The sequence below is a fragment of the Mauremys reevesii genome, linkage group 24 (assembly GCF_016161935.1).
Source record: "Mauremys reevesii isolate NIE-2019 linkage group 24, ASM1616193v1, whole genome shotgun sequence".
NCBI lineage: Eukaryota > Metazoa > Chordata > Testudines > Geoemydidae > Mauremys > Mauremys reevesii.
Window position 1 is genome coordinate 8,135,388 of NC_052646.1, and position 15,332 is coordinate 8,150,719.

At 47.5% G+C, this 15,332-nt stretch overlaps 1 protein-coding gene across 5 annotated transcripts in view; it reads right to left on the reverse strand.

Moving 5' to 3' along the window:
• CGN (cingulin) overlaps positions 1-8,851 on the reverse strand; it is a 63,725-nt gene extending 54,874 nt beyond the window's left edge. For all 5 annotated transcript variants that reach the window (XM_039513015.1, XM_039513018.1, XM_039513016.1 and 2 more), the window contains exon 1: positions 8,783-8,851. The gene's annotated coding sequence lies outside the window, so the exon portion shown is untranslated. The remainder of the gene's footprint in view (positions 1-8,782) is intronic.
• Positions 8,852-15,332: the final 6,481 nt, after the last annotated feature.

Below are 15,332 nucleotides of genomic sequence, written 5' to 3' on the forward strand. Positions count from 1 at the left end.
AGAGGGGGCAGGGACATAAAACCTCTACCAAAGGAAGCCATAATAGATACACTCTTTACATTGAAAAAAAGTTTCCAATGAAGCCTGGGCCATAGTTACGCTAGTATTTTAGAGTGACTTTTGAAAAGGATGACGTGACTTTGAGAAGTCCGTGGGACGTGTGCTGTTTCACTTAGAGCTTGTCTACACAGGAAAGTTTTTACCAGTAGAATCCACCATGGGAACACACTTATGCCAGAAGAGTGGCTTTCCCACCACCAGTTTAGGTTCGAATCCCTTCCCAAATGACATAAACTGACAGGAGACCCTGTTATTCCAGAATAAGAGTTATACCAGTATCATTTATTAGGCAATCCCTAATAGGAATTGGAAAAGTCCCTCCCCCACAAAAGAAAATAGTGACTAAGACACTGACAAATTACATATCAGTTGTAAAAAAGAAGTGCTAAGAAGCTACCACCATTTTAGATTATGGGCTAAATTTTCAAAAGAACCCAGGTGATTTAGGAGCCTAACGGTATGTCTGCATTACAGCTGTTACAGTGGCAGTGATACCACCGCAGCATAGACACTCCCTACACTACTGGAAGGTGTTTTTCCTGTCAGTGCAGTTAATCCTCCGCTCTAAAAGGCGGAAGCTAGGTCAGTAGACGAATTCTTCTGTTGACCTTGACGCAGCTACACCAGGTGTTAAATTGATCTAACTACAGTGCTCAGATCACAAAATTTTTCACAGCCCTGAGTGACGTAACTAGGTCGATCTAACTTTTAAGCATAGACCAGGCCTAAGCCCCACTGACTTTCAGTGACCCTTCAGAGCCCCAAGGTCTACCTATCATTTTGAGAGGGGGTGGATTTACTACGGAGCTAAGTGAGAGTACTTCTGCAGTATAGACATATCCTAAGTCACTTTTTAAAAATGGGACTCCGGTGCTTTTGAAAATTTTACCCTATGACAGGGTGGGTTGGGAGATTTTTTTTTTATTTTGTTGTTTAAATTATCCGGTTTTTATTTTTAAACATAAAACTGTTTAAAATGAAATCTGAATTTAATACAAAATATATTAAGGCCTAAACTTGTTATAATCTCTTAAAATATGTAAATTAAAAAGATAAAGATGCTGTTTTGTCTCTTTAAATTACAGTTACCATCCTAGTGCAGCTTGACCCAAATCACGAGAAAAAGTTAATTTAGTAAATATCATTCACTATTTTCTAACACACTAACGTACAAGAATCTGAAAATATTAAGCTATATTATTGCTTATATAAATGTATCTATTTATAGCACACTCTCCTAAATAGCAAAAAGTTGTACCAAATCTAGTGTAAAGATACTATTCAGTAGTAAATCAACATATTTTAATGGTTATATCAACCAAAATTCTTTAGAAAATAACTGAAGTACAAACAGAAAAGCTGATTAAAGTTCGAGTTAAATCAACACTTTCCAATTTGAAATCAATCCACACTGCCTTTTACTAGCTGGATTTTAAGAAACCCAATTCAGTAGTCCCCATTTGTTCTTTTTACCTATTTTCTGCATTTCATTCAACCCAGCTAGTGAAGATTGATCCCAAAATATGGAAATAGATTGGTCACTTGCCTGATGCTGGAGCATCTGAATTGCAAGACAGAGAAAATGCCGGGGGTTTTAAAACCCCAACATGCTTTCCTTATTGATTTAGCGCCTGATCCTGCAGAGACTGTGCATAAAGATAACCACATACATGAGAACAGACCTGGTTTGGGCCCCTGTTCAGCAAAAGCTTTGAAGTTGGTAGGAATCCAGTGTCTTTAAGGGCTTTGCTCAAACAGGGCCTGGAGCCGTAAGTAGTTAATATTCCAAATAGTCTCTTCAGATACTTCCTGCCTAGGTATGCGCAGTTAGAAAGACTAATTCCAACAACCTAGATACATGTGAGATGCCAGATTTTAGAAATAAATATTTAACTTAATAGTAAAATAAAACAAACAGTTACATGAATTGCATCATGTCAGAATTCCCCCCAGATTTCTGTTCCAGTTAACCTTCCATTTGTCAGTTTCCAAACAAATCGTGCTTTTGAAAACAGGTTATTCAGATTCACACAGACCCACCAGTAAATATTTAATGGCGGACATAAATACTGGAGTAAGAAACTGCTCCTCGGCGCATGTAATGAATCTGCACCTGGCTGTTTTTCCCAGCACAGTGCCAAGGTATTTTAGAATACTAGTGTGCATGTCATTAGTTTGGTGTTTGGGGATTTGGCCTTCCTGAAACTTAAACCCTTTGAGAACAAATGCAAAAGAGTGAGGGAAAGTAGGCAGACCTAGAATAATCTTTAAAATTATATCAGGTAGTTCAATCCCCTCCTCCCCCCGCAAAAAAATGCTTTTCCATAATGTACTTTTTATTATTTCAAGCACTTTTGTTTGGAGTTAGAAAGCCGTACGAAGAGCCTGCAACCCAAAACGAATACAACCGCGTTTGTGCTCAGGCAGTGGTTTTCAACCTGTCATCCACAGATGACATCTCCATTTGAAAATTTTTAGAGGTCCACAAATGAAAAAAGGTTGAAAACCACTGTGCTAGTGCATGAGTATGAGAGCCTGAAGCTAACACCTGTCCTGTACCATCATTATTCAGACTAAAACATGGGGGAAAAGCAAAACCAGGTCAACTGTTTTTCTAATAACACATTACATTCTTCCAGTGAGTGGTCTAAGGACTTTCAGAATCATATATGGTACCTGTGGGGGATTTTTGATTTTTTTATAAAACCTGTAGGAATATCTAAGGAAGACAGATAGATTGTGGGTACTATTTACAGAAGAGCTTATGTGATTTAGGAGCTCAGAGCCCCACTGACTTTCAACAACATGTTAGGGACCCAAGTCGCTTAAGCAGTTCTGAGAATTTCAACCTATACCAGTAACATGACACATACCTTGATAGCATCTTGGATGTTTTACTTGTATATTGTTTGCCTGTTTGCATATTGAGGATCACGGTGAGCAGCAGTGTAATCCATGAAAAACCCTACTGATGTCAATGGGCTACTCAACACATGAGACTGGCCATACTGGGTCAGACCAATGGTCCATCTAGCCCAGCATCCTGTCTTCCAACCGTGGCCAATGCCACATGCTTCAGAGGAAATGAACAAAACAGACCAATTATAAAGTGATCCATCCCTTGGCGTCCCAGTCCCTGCATCGGAGACTCAGGGATACCCAGAGCATGAGGTTGCATCCTTGACCCTCTTGGCTAATAGCCATCGATGGACCCATCCTCAATGAATTTAGCTAATGCTTTTTTAAACCCAGTTATACTTTTGGCCTTCACAACATTCCCTGGCAATGAGTTCCACAGGTTGACCATGCGTTGGGTGAAGAAGTACTTCCTTTTGTTTGTTATGCAGCCTATTAATTTCATTGCGTGACCCCCGGTTCTTGAGTTATGTAAAGTGGTAACTAACACTTCCTTATTCACTTTCTCCACACTATTCATGATTTTAATAGACTTGTATCATATCTTTCTAATATATATTTTTTGAGATGGGGTGACCAGAATCACACACAGTATTCAAGGTCTGGGCATACCATGGCATGATGATATTTTCCGTTTTATTATCCATCCCTTTCCTAATGGTTCCCAACGTTCTGCTAGCCTTTTTGACTGCTGATGCACATTGAGCGGATGTTTTCAGAGAACTATCCACAATGACTCCAAGATCTTTTTCTTGAGTGGCAACAGCTAATGTATAGCTGAGATTATGTTTCTAGTGTGCATTACTTTGCAATTATCAAGCAAAGATTTCAGCCAGGTCATTGGATTATAAACCCTTTGGCACAATGACTCTGAACCCTATTCGCCAACGCCCTGCACTTTTTAGTTGGTCACACTACAGCAAAATACACACATAAATACTACACTTAACAGCCTTTTTATATTCATTTGGCAATGTGCAGGGCAGTAGAGAATGAATCTCTCCCTCTTATGGTTGTACAGCTCCTAACACCCAAAATGTGCTACTACAATAGGAAGCAACTACATTGCAGTATATTAGGATTAAGGGTAAAGTGACCAATACACAGACCAGTTAGTTTTTTCCAAAAAAAAAAAAAAAAAAAAAAAAAAGGTCTTGAGGCCCAAGAGAGATCCTGCAAGTAACTCTTTGCCCCCTAATTATCATGTGTTCTCCTAAGTGAGATAAGGAATTGTCAACAGGAATAGCCACACAAAACAGCCCTTTAATCTACTAGAACTCTTTAAACAGAAACAGAGCCTATTCAAAACCAGACCAACTGGTTGGGGGGAGAGAATGAAGGAAAAGAAATCCCCACAACCAACCTGTTAATGTATTCTAAAACAAAGGTTGTTATAGTAGGCTAAAGATAAAGAGTTATTATTGAAGACAGATACCGAGGGCCAATTTAAAAGCTTTTATGTAAAAAGGGAAGAAGGGAAGGGAGATGCCAGCTTTGAAATAGCTGCCCAAGTACGAAGCACAGCCCAACCAACTTTCAGCACTGCACTTCTGATCAGTCACTTTGAGGTCTGACTTCAGTAGCCAAACAACGACAACAACAAGCAGCGCGGAGCTGGAGGGATATGTGAACTGTTGAAACAAACCCAGCAAGTGACTAGGGAATGCAGGACACAGCAGGATTCCATCCCTGGGGGTGTGGGGGGAGAAACCCAAGTGCGCTGTCCACAGAGAGAATGGACTGAGTTAAAATAAAAAATACAAATAAACCACCATTGGCTTGGGTAAGAGTTAAAGGTACTTAGCATCTTGAAGGACTGGGTCCCAAACCTCTCTCTGCCTCTTTCTGTCTCTCTGCCTCCCTGGCCAGAAAATAATATTGTGGTATTGGATTCTGACAATTCTTAGCTCTTATATAGCTCTTGTTGTTGATCTCCTTTGTAAAGCGCTTTTGAGATCTACTAACAACATTATCCCCACTTTACAGAAAGGAATATGGAGGCACAGGGACAAGTAGTGACTTGCCCAAGGTCACCCAGCAAACCAGTGGCAGAGCCAGCAATCAAACCCATGTCTCCTGAGGGCCAGTATAATGAACTACCCACTAAGCCACACTACCTCCCATGATGCACTACATAATCCCACTCTCAGCCTCTAGATACCAGCAAATGTGATAGGAGACTAGGGAGTAGTTTTTGGTTGTTTTTTTTTAAAGAGAAACATGTTTTAAATGTTCGTATTATTGTTTTATGATGGTAAAACTTCAAAGTCCCAACAGAGATCAGAACCCCAGTGTGCTAGGTGCAGTGCAGCTCTATAGTTAGAGACACTCCGCTCCCCCAAGGAGTTCACAATCAAGACAGAGGAAGCCTTATTATCCCTAGGAGGCGCCTATGCACAAGACTAAGCAACTTGCCCAGCATCATATAGGAAGTCAGTGGCAGAGCATGAACTAAACCCAAAATGTCTCGAGTCCTACCCACTACCTTCATCACTAAGCCATCCATCCCCTCTGCACTTAGAGGTGAAAGATTCCCCAACAACTCATGCCATCAGCCTGGGTTTGTGGCAGTAACAAAACCCTTGACAGGAGTGCTGCTTTATTACACAAGCAAGAACTCTGTATTCCTAATTACTGTATATGAACAAACAGATACCATGCTTAAGGGTGCAGTCTAATTAGACAGAACAGGAGTGGCATGATGGAATATGTCATCCTTCAGCACAGTTTCCATCCTTGAGGACGGTTTCTTAACTGAAGGCCCTTGACAGGATAGTTCAGTGGTTTGAGCATTGGCCTGCTAAACCCAGGGTTGTGAGCTCAATCCTTGAGGGAGCCATTTGGGGAACTGGGGTAAAAATCTGGGGATTGGTCCTGCTTTGAGCAGGGGGTTGGGACCAGATGACCTCCTGAGGTCCCTTCCAACCCTGATATTCTATAGATCATACACTTGGGAGCAGATAGCAATTCCACAGAAACAATCATTCTGCACCAAAGACACCTATCTGTTTTGTTTTGTGAATGGATTGTATTTTTAAAGTGCCCTGTCAGGACACCTTTTTACACAGCTACAAAATAAATGCCACAAGATGTGGTATCAGAACAATACCGGCATGGCAATGATTGCTGAACCTAATGTATTAACACAATGGGAAGGAACTGTCTTAAAAAAAGCCTCAAGCCTATAAAGATTAAAAGAATCACAGCATAGTCTTCACATTGTAACCAGCTGCTGAGTGTAAAAAATAAAATCTAGGGCTCAGATTTTTATCCTGCTTGAGGGGAGGAAAAAAACAAAAACAAAAACACAGAAGCTACTGGTAAAAATACCATCCTTCAGAATGAATGTTAAAGAAGGGCAAGGCAGTGTAAGAAGCTGCACATTCAATTTTAAGGATGCTGCATTACAGAAATTCTGCAACAGGAGGTGAAACCCAAGGTATAGCACTGTAAGTGTGTCAGTTTGCCTTAATATCAACATTCACAAAAGTTGCTGGGTCCAAGACACTTTTTCAAATCAAGGCTTCCCTGAAGACATTTGTCCCCTCCTCCGCTGCAATCTCAGACCTCACCAGGGGTCTTCACATAAAACAAGACCATGACTATCATGTCAAGGTAGGATTATCCCAGCACTTAGTACAGTCAAGAGTTTGGTTTTGGAAGGGGGCAGGGGGGGGGGGGGAGAAGAGAAGAAAAGATGAAGCAGAAAGATGAAACCAGACAACGCCAACCTATTCACTTGTCATGCAGTTACGCACAGCTTCTATGTCTAGGCCAGAGGCACTTGGCTCTTAGAGGGAAACTCACTTTGTGAGAACTGAGCGACTAAACACTTAAACATTTACAATACAATAACTAGTGCAAAAAGTTCATTGTAATTAATTATAGAGTTGGCAATCACCCTCCATTAGAGCAGCTAAAACAGAAGTTCGCATTTGCTTTACATGACAACTGCCATAAATACAGAATTCTTCTGTCCAGTGAGGTATATCAGGCTGAGACACTACAGGTTTGTTTACACAACAGTTTTCACAAAGCCTAATCTCGTTCCTTCATCTTCAGTGAAAAGAGTTTGTTTGGATGTGAAGTATTTCCATCACACACACCATAAGAGACTGGTGAGGGGCGCTCAGAAACAGCAGCATTGTTCTGACTGCATGGGAACCAGAGAGTGAAACTGGAGTAGTGAGTTTCAATGTTTGCTCTAGTTTCGATCAGCTTGGGGAGGGGAGGACAGGGAGGGAGCATGAACACTAGCAAGCTGTAGGTACAATTTTAAGAACCCTTTGGATTTTAATCATTGCAGGTGTTGTCAGCACCACAGGGAAAGGATTCTTGTGCGTTCTTACTGTGTCCCTTTAGAAAGTGAACGCAACAGTGTCCAGGTCACAAGAGATCAGATTCAATTCAGCAGGAGAAAGATACACACAGGTCTACAAGTAGGGGGCCACAGACCATTTGCTGGTCACCGCTTGGAGAACTGTGGTACCCACAATTAAGTTAAGATTTAAACACAGCCACTAGTAACTGGTTAGATTACGTTTTTCTACTGGGCACAAGGCTATTTGTTTTAGGTCATGGTGATTTAATGCTGCTCATATCTTTCACCATGACAAACCTGGAGTCCAAAGTCCCCATTTAGCCACCGATCAGGGGCAGGCTGTGTGGAAGTAGCCGGGGCTTTGGCCAGAATCCCTGCCAATGGACCTCACCAGCAGACAGACCCTCAAGTTCTGCCTCCGTGTCTCATGCAGCCTCTCTGCTGAGGCTGCTGACACAGAGGCCTGTTATGACCATCCAGGATGGCAACTTTGCTAAGCGCCTGGCCACTAGGAACTGGACAGAAAGACTGTCACACAAGGGCCACGGCTTTTAGTCACTTCCAGCCTGGGCTGGATTTAAGCAGGGGGTCTGGAGGTGAAGGGCTCCAGATACCTCCCACTCCCCCAAGCCAGCCAATTCTCACACACCCAATCCCCAGCTGCTGTCACAAACCTTGTAAAACACCGATGGTGTTTGTTATACACACACACACTCTCCAGCAGGACTTTATCTGGGTGGGAAAACCTCAATGGGAATAATGGGGAGAAGTTGGGGCTTGGGACCAGTGAGCAGGGTGTCTCGTCATAGGAACAGTCACTAGAACAGGGACACACCAAGAGGGGTCCTATAGGAGCACGAGCCCAATATGACACACTGAGTATGGGGGGGGGTCTTACGGGGCAGGGGAAGGTGCATGTGTTGTGGGAGGGAGGTAAGCACATGCACATCAAGGAGAATTAGGGGTTTCCCACAGATGGAACCACCCAGGGAAGAAGGGCTGTTATAGGAGCAGATGCTATAGGAGAGAGATCCCTATAGGAGAAGTCACTATAGAGGGAGTATAGGTCCCTAGGGGAAGAGTCCTTATACAGGCAGTGACTACAGAGGGAAGGAGCTCCCTATAGGGACAGTCACTATATGGGGAGAGGCACTATATGGGGAGAGCACATCCCCAAAGAAGAGAATCCCCATATAGGGAAGCCCTATGGGACACTGTGTCACTATAGGGAACCAGCAGGTCCACAGGAGACAAGGAGGCTCCCTAAATTGGTACGTCCCTATAGGAGCAACAGCTATAGGAGAAGGCAGCGCCCTATAGGGGCAGGGGGGCGAGTCCCAGACAGCAGAGCCCCTATAGGAGCCATAGCTGGGGGGAGGGAGCCCCCTATAGGGGCAGGGCGAGCCCCAGGCAGCAGAGCCCCCATAGGGGCCATAGCTGCGGAGGAAGGCAGCGCCCCATAGGCGCAGGGGGCCCCGCACTCACCGTGCCCAGGCCGCTCCCCGCCGCGAACGCTCCTCACCTCCGCGCCCCACCGCAACCTGTTACCTTCGCCCAGGCCCCGCCTCCGGCCCCGGCCATTGGCCCGGGCTCCGGCCAGACCCGCCCCCTCCCCCCGCGGTGAGAAAGCCCCTCCCCCGCCGCGCGCCACCCCGCCCCCGTTGGCCCGCGGCCCGCCCAGTGGGCGGGGGCAGGCAGGAGAGGTCATGTGACTCCTCCAGGAGGGAGGGGCGCGCCGCCATCTTGGCGAGGGTGGGGTTCGAAGGAGACGTTAGCAACAAGCCCCGCCCTGCGCAGCCCCCCCCCCAATCTCCTGCTCCTCCCGAGCTCGTGCCCCTCTGGCTTGAACAGCCCCCCCCACCAGCCTGGGCAGCTTCCCCCACCTCCCCGGGCTCCTCCCAGTGCCCCCGCCTGGCAACCCCACTCCCTCAGTGCCCCCAGCCCAATCAGCCTCCCCACCCCTGCACTTCCCCACCCCTGTGCTCCTCCCACTGCCCCCGCCTGACAACCCCACTCCCTCAGTGTCCCCCCAGCCCAATCAGCATCCCCACTCCCTGCACTTCCCCAGTGCCCTCCTCAGGCCTGGCCAGCTTCCCCACCCCCGGGCTCCTCCCAGTGGCCCCCACTGCCTGGGCAACCCCTACCCCCAGCCCAGTCAGTCTCCCCACCCCTGCACTTCCGCCAGTGCCCCCAGCCTGGGCAGCTTCCCCCACCCCTGCGCTCCTCCTCTGCCCCCTGCCTGGCAACCCCACTCCCTCAGTATCCCCGCAGCCCAATCAGCCTCCCCACCCCTGCACTTCCCCAGTGCCCCCAGCCTGGGCAGCTTCCCCACCCCTGGGCTCCTCCCTGCCCCCGCCTGGCAACCCCAGTGTCCCCCCCAGCCCAATCAGCATCCCCACTCCCTGCACTTCCCCAGTGCCCCCAGCCTGGGCAGCTTCCCCACCCCTGCGCTCCTCCCAGTGCCCCCACTGCCTGGCAACCCCCTGCTCCCTCAGTATCCCCCCAGCCCAATCAGCCTCCCCACCCCTGCACTTCCCAGTGCCCCCAGCCTGGGCAGCTTCCCCACCCCTGCGCTCCTCCTCTGCCCCCGCCTGGCAACCCCCCCCGCTCCTCAGTATCCCCGCAGCCCAATCAGCCTCCTCATGTCCTTCACTTCCCCAGTGCCCTCCTCAGGCCTGGGCAGCTTCCCCACCTCCCAGTGCCCCTCCCCAGCCTGGGCAGTCCCCCACCCCTCTGTGCTCCCCACACTGCATCCTTTCCCATCCTCCTCTTCTCCTCCCCAGTGCCCCCAGCCTGGGTAGCCCCTCTCATCCCCTCCCAGGCCTAGGCCTGGATCAACCCCCTAGTGACCTCCACCCTGTAGGCTTAGGCAGGGCAGCTCCTCACCCTGCCCCATCTCTTTCTCCACTTCAGATCTGTGTCTAGGCCAGGGGTGGGCAAACTTTTTGGTCTGAGGGCCACATCAGGGTTCCAAAACTGTATGGAGGGCCAGGTAGGGAAGGCTGTGCCTCCCCAAACGGCCTGGACCCTGCCCCCTATCTGACCCCTCCCACTTCATTCCCCCTGACTGCCCCCCTCAGAATCCCCCAACCCATGAAACCTCCCCCGCTCCTTGTCCCCTGACTGCCCCCTCCTGGGACCCCCCAACCCTAACCAGCCCCCCAGGACCCCACCCCCTATATAACCTCCCAGCTCCCTGTCCCAACCCCTGTCCACCCCTCCCCCCGACAGGCCCCTCGGGACTCCCATGCCTATCCAACCCCCCTGTTCCGCATCCCCTGACCGCCCCCCCCGAACCTCTGCCCCATCCAACCGCCCTCTGTCCCTTGACCTCCCCCCTGCGACCCTCTGCCCCTTATCCAACCCCCCTGCTGCCAGCCCCCTTACCATGCCGCTCAGAGCAGCATGTCTGGCAGCTGTGCCGCCCAGCTGGAGCCTGGGCAATTTCCCCTTGTATCTCTTCTGACCCTGGGGATGGGAAGCTTCCTCCCACCTCCCTGAAACAATCTCCCCAGTGCCCCCCAGACAGGCCTGGGGAAAAGCAGCTATCCCAGTGCCCCCTCCTCAGTGTCCTTCCCACCTACTCCACCCCCAACTTTCTTAACACAGGCCCTGGGCATCCTGGCATCTCTTCCCATGTCTCTGTCTCTTGCCTCCTCTCTTTCCCTTTCTGTCTCTCTTCCTTCTGCTGCCCATCTCCCTCCACAGTTCGATGTGAGCAATTTGTGGGCTTCTTCATCTCCAAGGTGCCCAAGGCACTGTTGGTGCTGTGCAAAATATACTGATCCTTTCCCCCTCTGCTTTCTCACTGTGACTTAAGGCAGCTGGACTAAATAAATCTCTCCTCTGATTTCTTAGCTTGCTGTACTGCCTTTCAGCTCCATGAGCTTCATGGCTTTATCTGCACAGCACCCCTGAAATGCAGATCCCCCCACAGGAGGTGGGCACAATGCCCCACATAACAATGAGGCAAGGGAAATTTTGGCCGTGGGTCATTGCTGTACTCTTAAATCACTTCTTTCCTTCATTCCCTCCCACTAGTTTCTCTTTTGTCTCTGCCAGAACTCATGTGGTGTAGGTAAGAATGTCAGATATAAGTACTGAAGATCAGGGATAACTGGGTGAAATCTCTTGGCCTGTGTTATACAGGAGGTCAAGATGAGATTGAATGGGCCTTTCTGGCCTTAGAATCTATGGGGGTCTCCACTACAAATTTACATCAGTGCAACTGCAGCACATCTGGTGAAGATGCTTTAAATTGACAGGAGAGACTGCTCCCCGTTGGCTAAATAACCCCACCTCCGCCAGAGGTGGTAGCTATGTTGGCTGTGCCTCCCCAAACAGCCTGCCAACACAGAATATCAGGGTTGGAAGGGACCTCAGGAGGTATCTAGTCCAACCTGCTGCTCAAAACAGGACCAATCTGCAGATAGATTTTTGCCCTAGATCCCTAAATGGCCCCCTCAAGGATTGAACTCACACCTCTAGGTTTAGCAGGCCAATGCTCAAACCCCTGAGCTATCCCTCCCCATGACATAGCACTGTCTACACTAGGGGTTAAGATCAGTATAACTATGTCACTTAGGAGTGTGGGATTTTAATACCCCTGTGCAACATAGTGATATGGAAGTAAGTATGTAGTGTAGACCAAGCCTAATGAATCTAAGGCCACATCTACACTTACAACCTTACAGTGGCACAGCTGTACTGATACAGCGTGCCGCTGTAAGAGCACTCGTCGCGTTATGCGGATGGGAGAGAGCTCTCCCGTCAACATCACAAAACCAGCTCAATGAACTGTGTACACCAGCGCTTGTGCTGGTAAAACATCTGTTGCTCAGGGGGGAGTGTTTTTTTTTCACACCCCTGAGCAACAAAAGTTTTGCCGACATAAGTGCTAGTGTAGACATGGCCTAAGATAGATCCAACACCTTTTCACCACCAACGTGGCGACCAGAAGAGTTGCTTTTTAGTTTGGGTTTGTACCTACATGCAGTATTTCGAACTCTTGTGATTTTTATCACAAGTCTCACCGTATTTGGAGTGTTTCTTAAAGCCTCAGGTCCTGGCAACATGCAATTAGGTGAGACTCTCCACTTGAATTAAAAAAAAAAACCCACCAAAGGCTAATGTCTAACCCTGAAGACTGGACATAAAAAAGCTTGTAAACATGACCTGAGCATGACCCTAAATGCTCAAAAACCAGAAGGCAACTTGTAAAAAAAAAAAAGTCTGTATTTTTAAAAGGTCTTATTTTAAAGCTCATGTTGTGTTTTTTGTTTTGCTTTTATAGCCTGATTTGTGATCTTTAAACATTTGTCCATGCTGCATGTGTCTAAGCAGCATCCAGGACACTGGTGCACTGTTCATTGCCCACTGCGCTGGCCATTCTCCCACCACAGGGCCGAGGCCCCCGTCCGGCCCTGTTTAAGATAAGAAATAATGCCGTGGCTCTCAAAGTGCTTTGCACACGCTCAGTTACAGTATTGCTAATACAGTAATGATAATCCCTAGCTTGTCTATAGCGCTTTCTGTCCGTAGATCTCAAAGCGCTTTAGTCAGCACTTATACAAATGTTGAATCATTTACCCTCACACCAAATTAGAAGGAAACAGGTGCAGAGAGATAAAATGACTTGCCCCAAGTCTTGCAGTGAGTCCATGGATAGAATCCAGGTTTCCTGACTCCAACTTTTCTAATCTGACTTCTAAACCACATCCATATTTTGAAGACTGGTAAATAATGTGCCTTTGCCACTTAAAACATAAACTCTGTGTAAGCTGTCAATCAAAAAATAATGTCAAGTAATAGTGCATAGCCCCTGCGGGATCTCTAAGATTCCTAATTATGCAAAAGGTGAGTCTCTATCAAAAGAGGATAAAGTCAAATATCATATAAATAGGGATTAGTCATTTTGCTGGAGGTGCTACTGCCATGACGTGCATGTTGGAAGAACCATACAGAATAGATCCGTTCCTGACGTAAAGGGTTAGGAGTAGCTCTGTGGCATTCATCAGGAGGAAAAATTACCCCTGACAATTCACAGTGATTGCAAAACTTCAGCCTAATGCAAACTGAACCGAACCCTGAGGGTAGGGCTAGGAGTGCCCTCAGTTCCCAGATAAGATGGGTGCTAAGGGTGCTCAGCACCCTCACAGCATCAGGCCTGAGTACTTTGCCTTTCTCCCAAGGATTTCTAGGCATCTTGTGAATTCAAGTGAGGTTTCTTACTGATAGCGGGAGTGAGGCTCAGAGAAGTGAAGTGACTTGCTTAATGCTCCCCATCCCCTGTTCTAACTACAAGACCAAACTCCTTCTCTGCATTGGAGATAAAAGCAGGAGTCTTCTGCTTAACTTCTAGCCCACATAATGGATGTGGCACAAAGTTTACAAATCGTAGAACGAGATTGTTATATAATGGACTTTTTTTATCCTTTTCTCAGAGTGTGGGCACCAAGTCCACTATTGCATCAACAGATCCTGCTAGACAGTTTGATTAAAAAAAAAAAAAATCTAAATTCCGTTTACTAAGGCCGGGTATGTCTACACTTCAAACACTTGAGTGGCACTGCTGCAGCCGTGCTTGTGTATCGCTTCAGTGTAGACCCCACAATACAGGGACGGGAGGGGTTCCCCCATCCCTGTAGTTAATCCACCCCCCTGAAAGGCGGTAGCTACGTCAACGGAAGAATTCTTCTGTCAACCTAGCACTGTCTACACCAGGGGCTGTGTTCTACAAAAGCGTATAGCAATCAATTCACTCTGGGAACAGGCTCCTAAAGCATTGTGTGGCTTGGATCTTGGGCCCCAGAACTGTACATGGATGCAACAGGGAAACAACTCCAAAGCAGACATGTCTTACTGCCCCTCATTGTCAAAGTGGTTCCTCAAAGCCTCTCTGATGTTAATAGCAGCCCTCTGGGCTCCTCTGACAGCCCTAGCATCCGGCTGTTCAAACTGTGCAGCCAAGCGCTCTGCCTCAGTGCTCCGCACATGAGCAAAACACTGGAATGTGTGTGCCATCAATCACCTACCTCTGCAAAGCCATCCACTATTTCATGCCCATGTCCCAGAGTCACGGTCCTATGCAGCAGGATGCGATTTATTGCCCTGCACACTTGGAGTAATACAGCCCCAACAGTGGACTTTCCTACCCCAAATTGATTTGCAACTGACTGGTAGCAGTTTGGATTCGCCAGCTTCTACACGGTGATGGCAACACGTTTCTCTACCGGAAGGGCAGCTCTCAATCTGGTGTCCTCATGCCACAGGTCAGCTCATAGCTCCATGAAAGTTGCTTTACACATCCTAAAGTTCTGTACCCACTGGTCATCATCCCACCCCTGCATGACAATCTGTTTGCATTTGGAAAGACTTTTGGATAGACTTTACAAAAACTAGATGAGCCATTTACAACACAAACGTTGCTTCTCTACAAAGAAAAAAGGACACTAAACTATCTCAACTGCTATATGCCACAAGGCGCCACAACAGTAGTTCCCTTAACCCACCCAACAATATTGTTAATCTTTCCAGCTATCCTCTTAGCCCTGCATGACAATACAATCCCACCAATCAGTGCTTGTTTCCCTAGCGCAAAAGCGATGGTCTACACAATCGTATGCAGCTGCTCTGTGAATGCACAAAGCACTGATAAATTGCTGCCATCCATATCACACTCGGGTGCCTGCGATTCATCCTCTGCTAACTTTGCGAGTAACGATGTGAGTAACTGCTGCCATGCACGATGTCCTCACGACAGCTAATAGCGCATAGGAGAGAAGTGCAGGATCCATCCTCTCTCACTGCAGATGCTGGCACGCACTATAACAGACTGACAGTTGGAAAAACAAACGTTGCGAAAGGAAGCCAGAGACCTTTGGAGGGGTGCGACACAAAGTGGTGCATGACGGTACATTTTGCACATCCCAGGATGCGCTGTGCTCCGTTTCCGCATTCCCACAACACCTAGTGACGGATGGTGTCGCCAGGCACTGTGGGATACAAACCCACAGTCCATTGCTCTCGCTGTCGA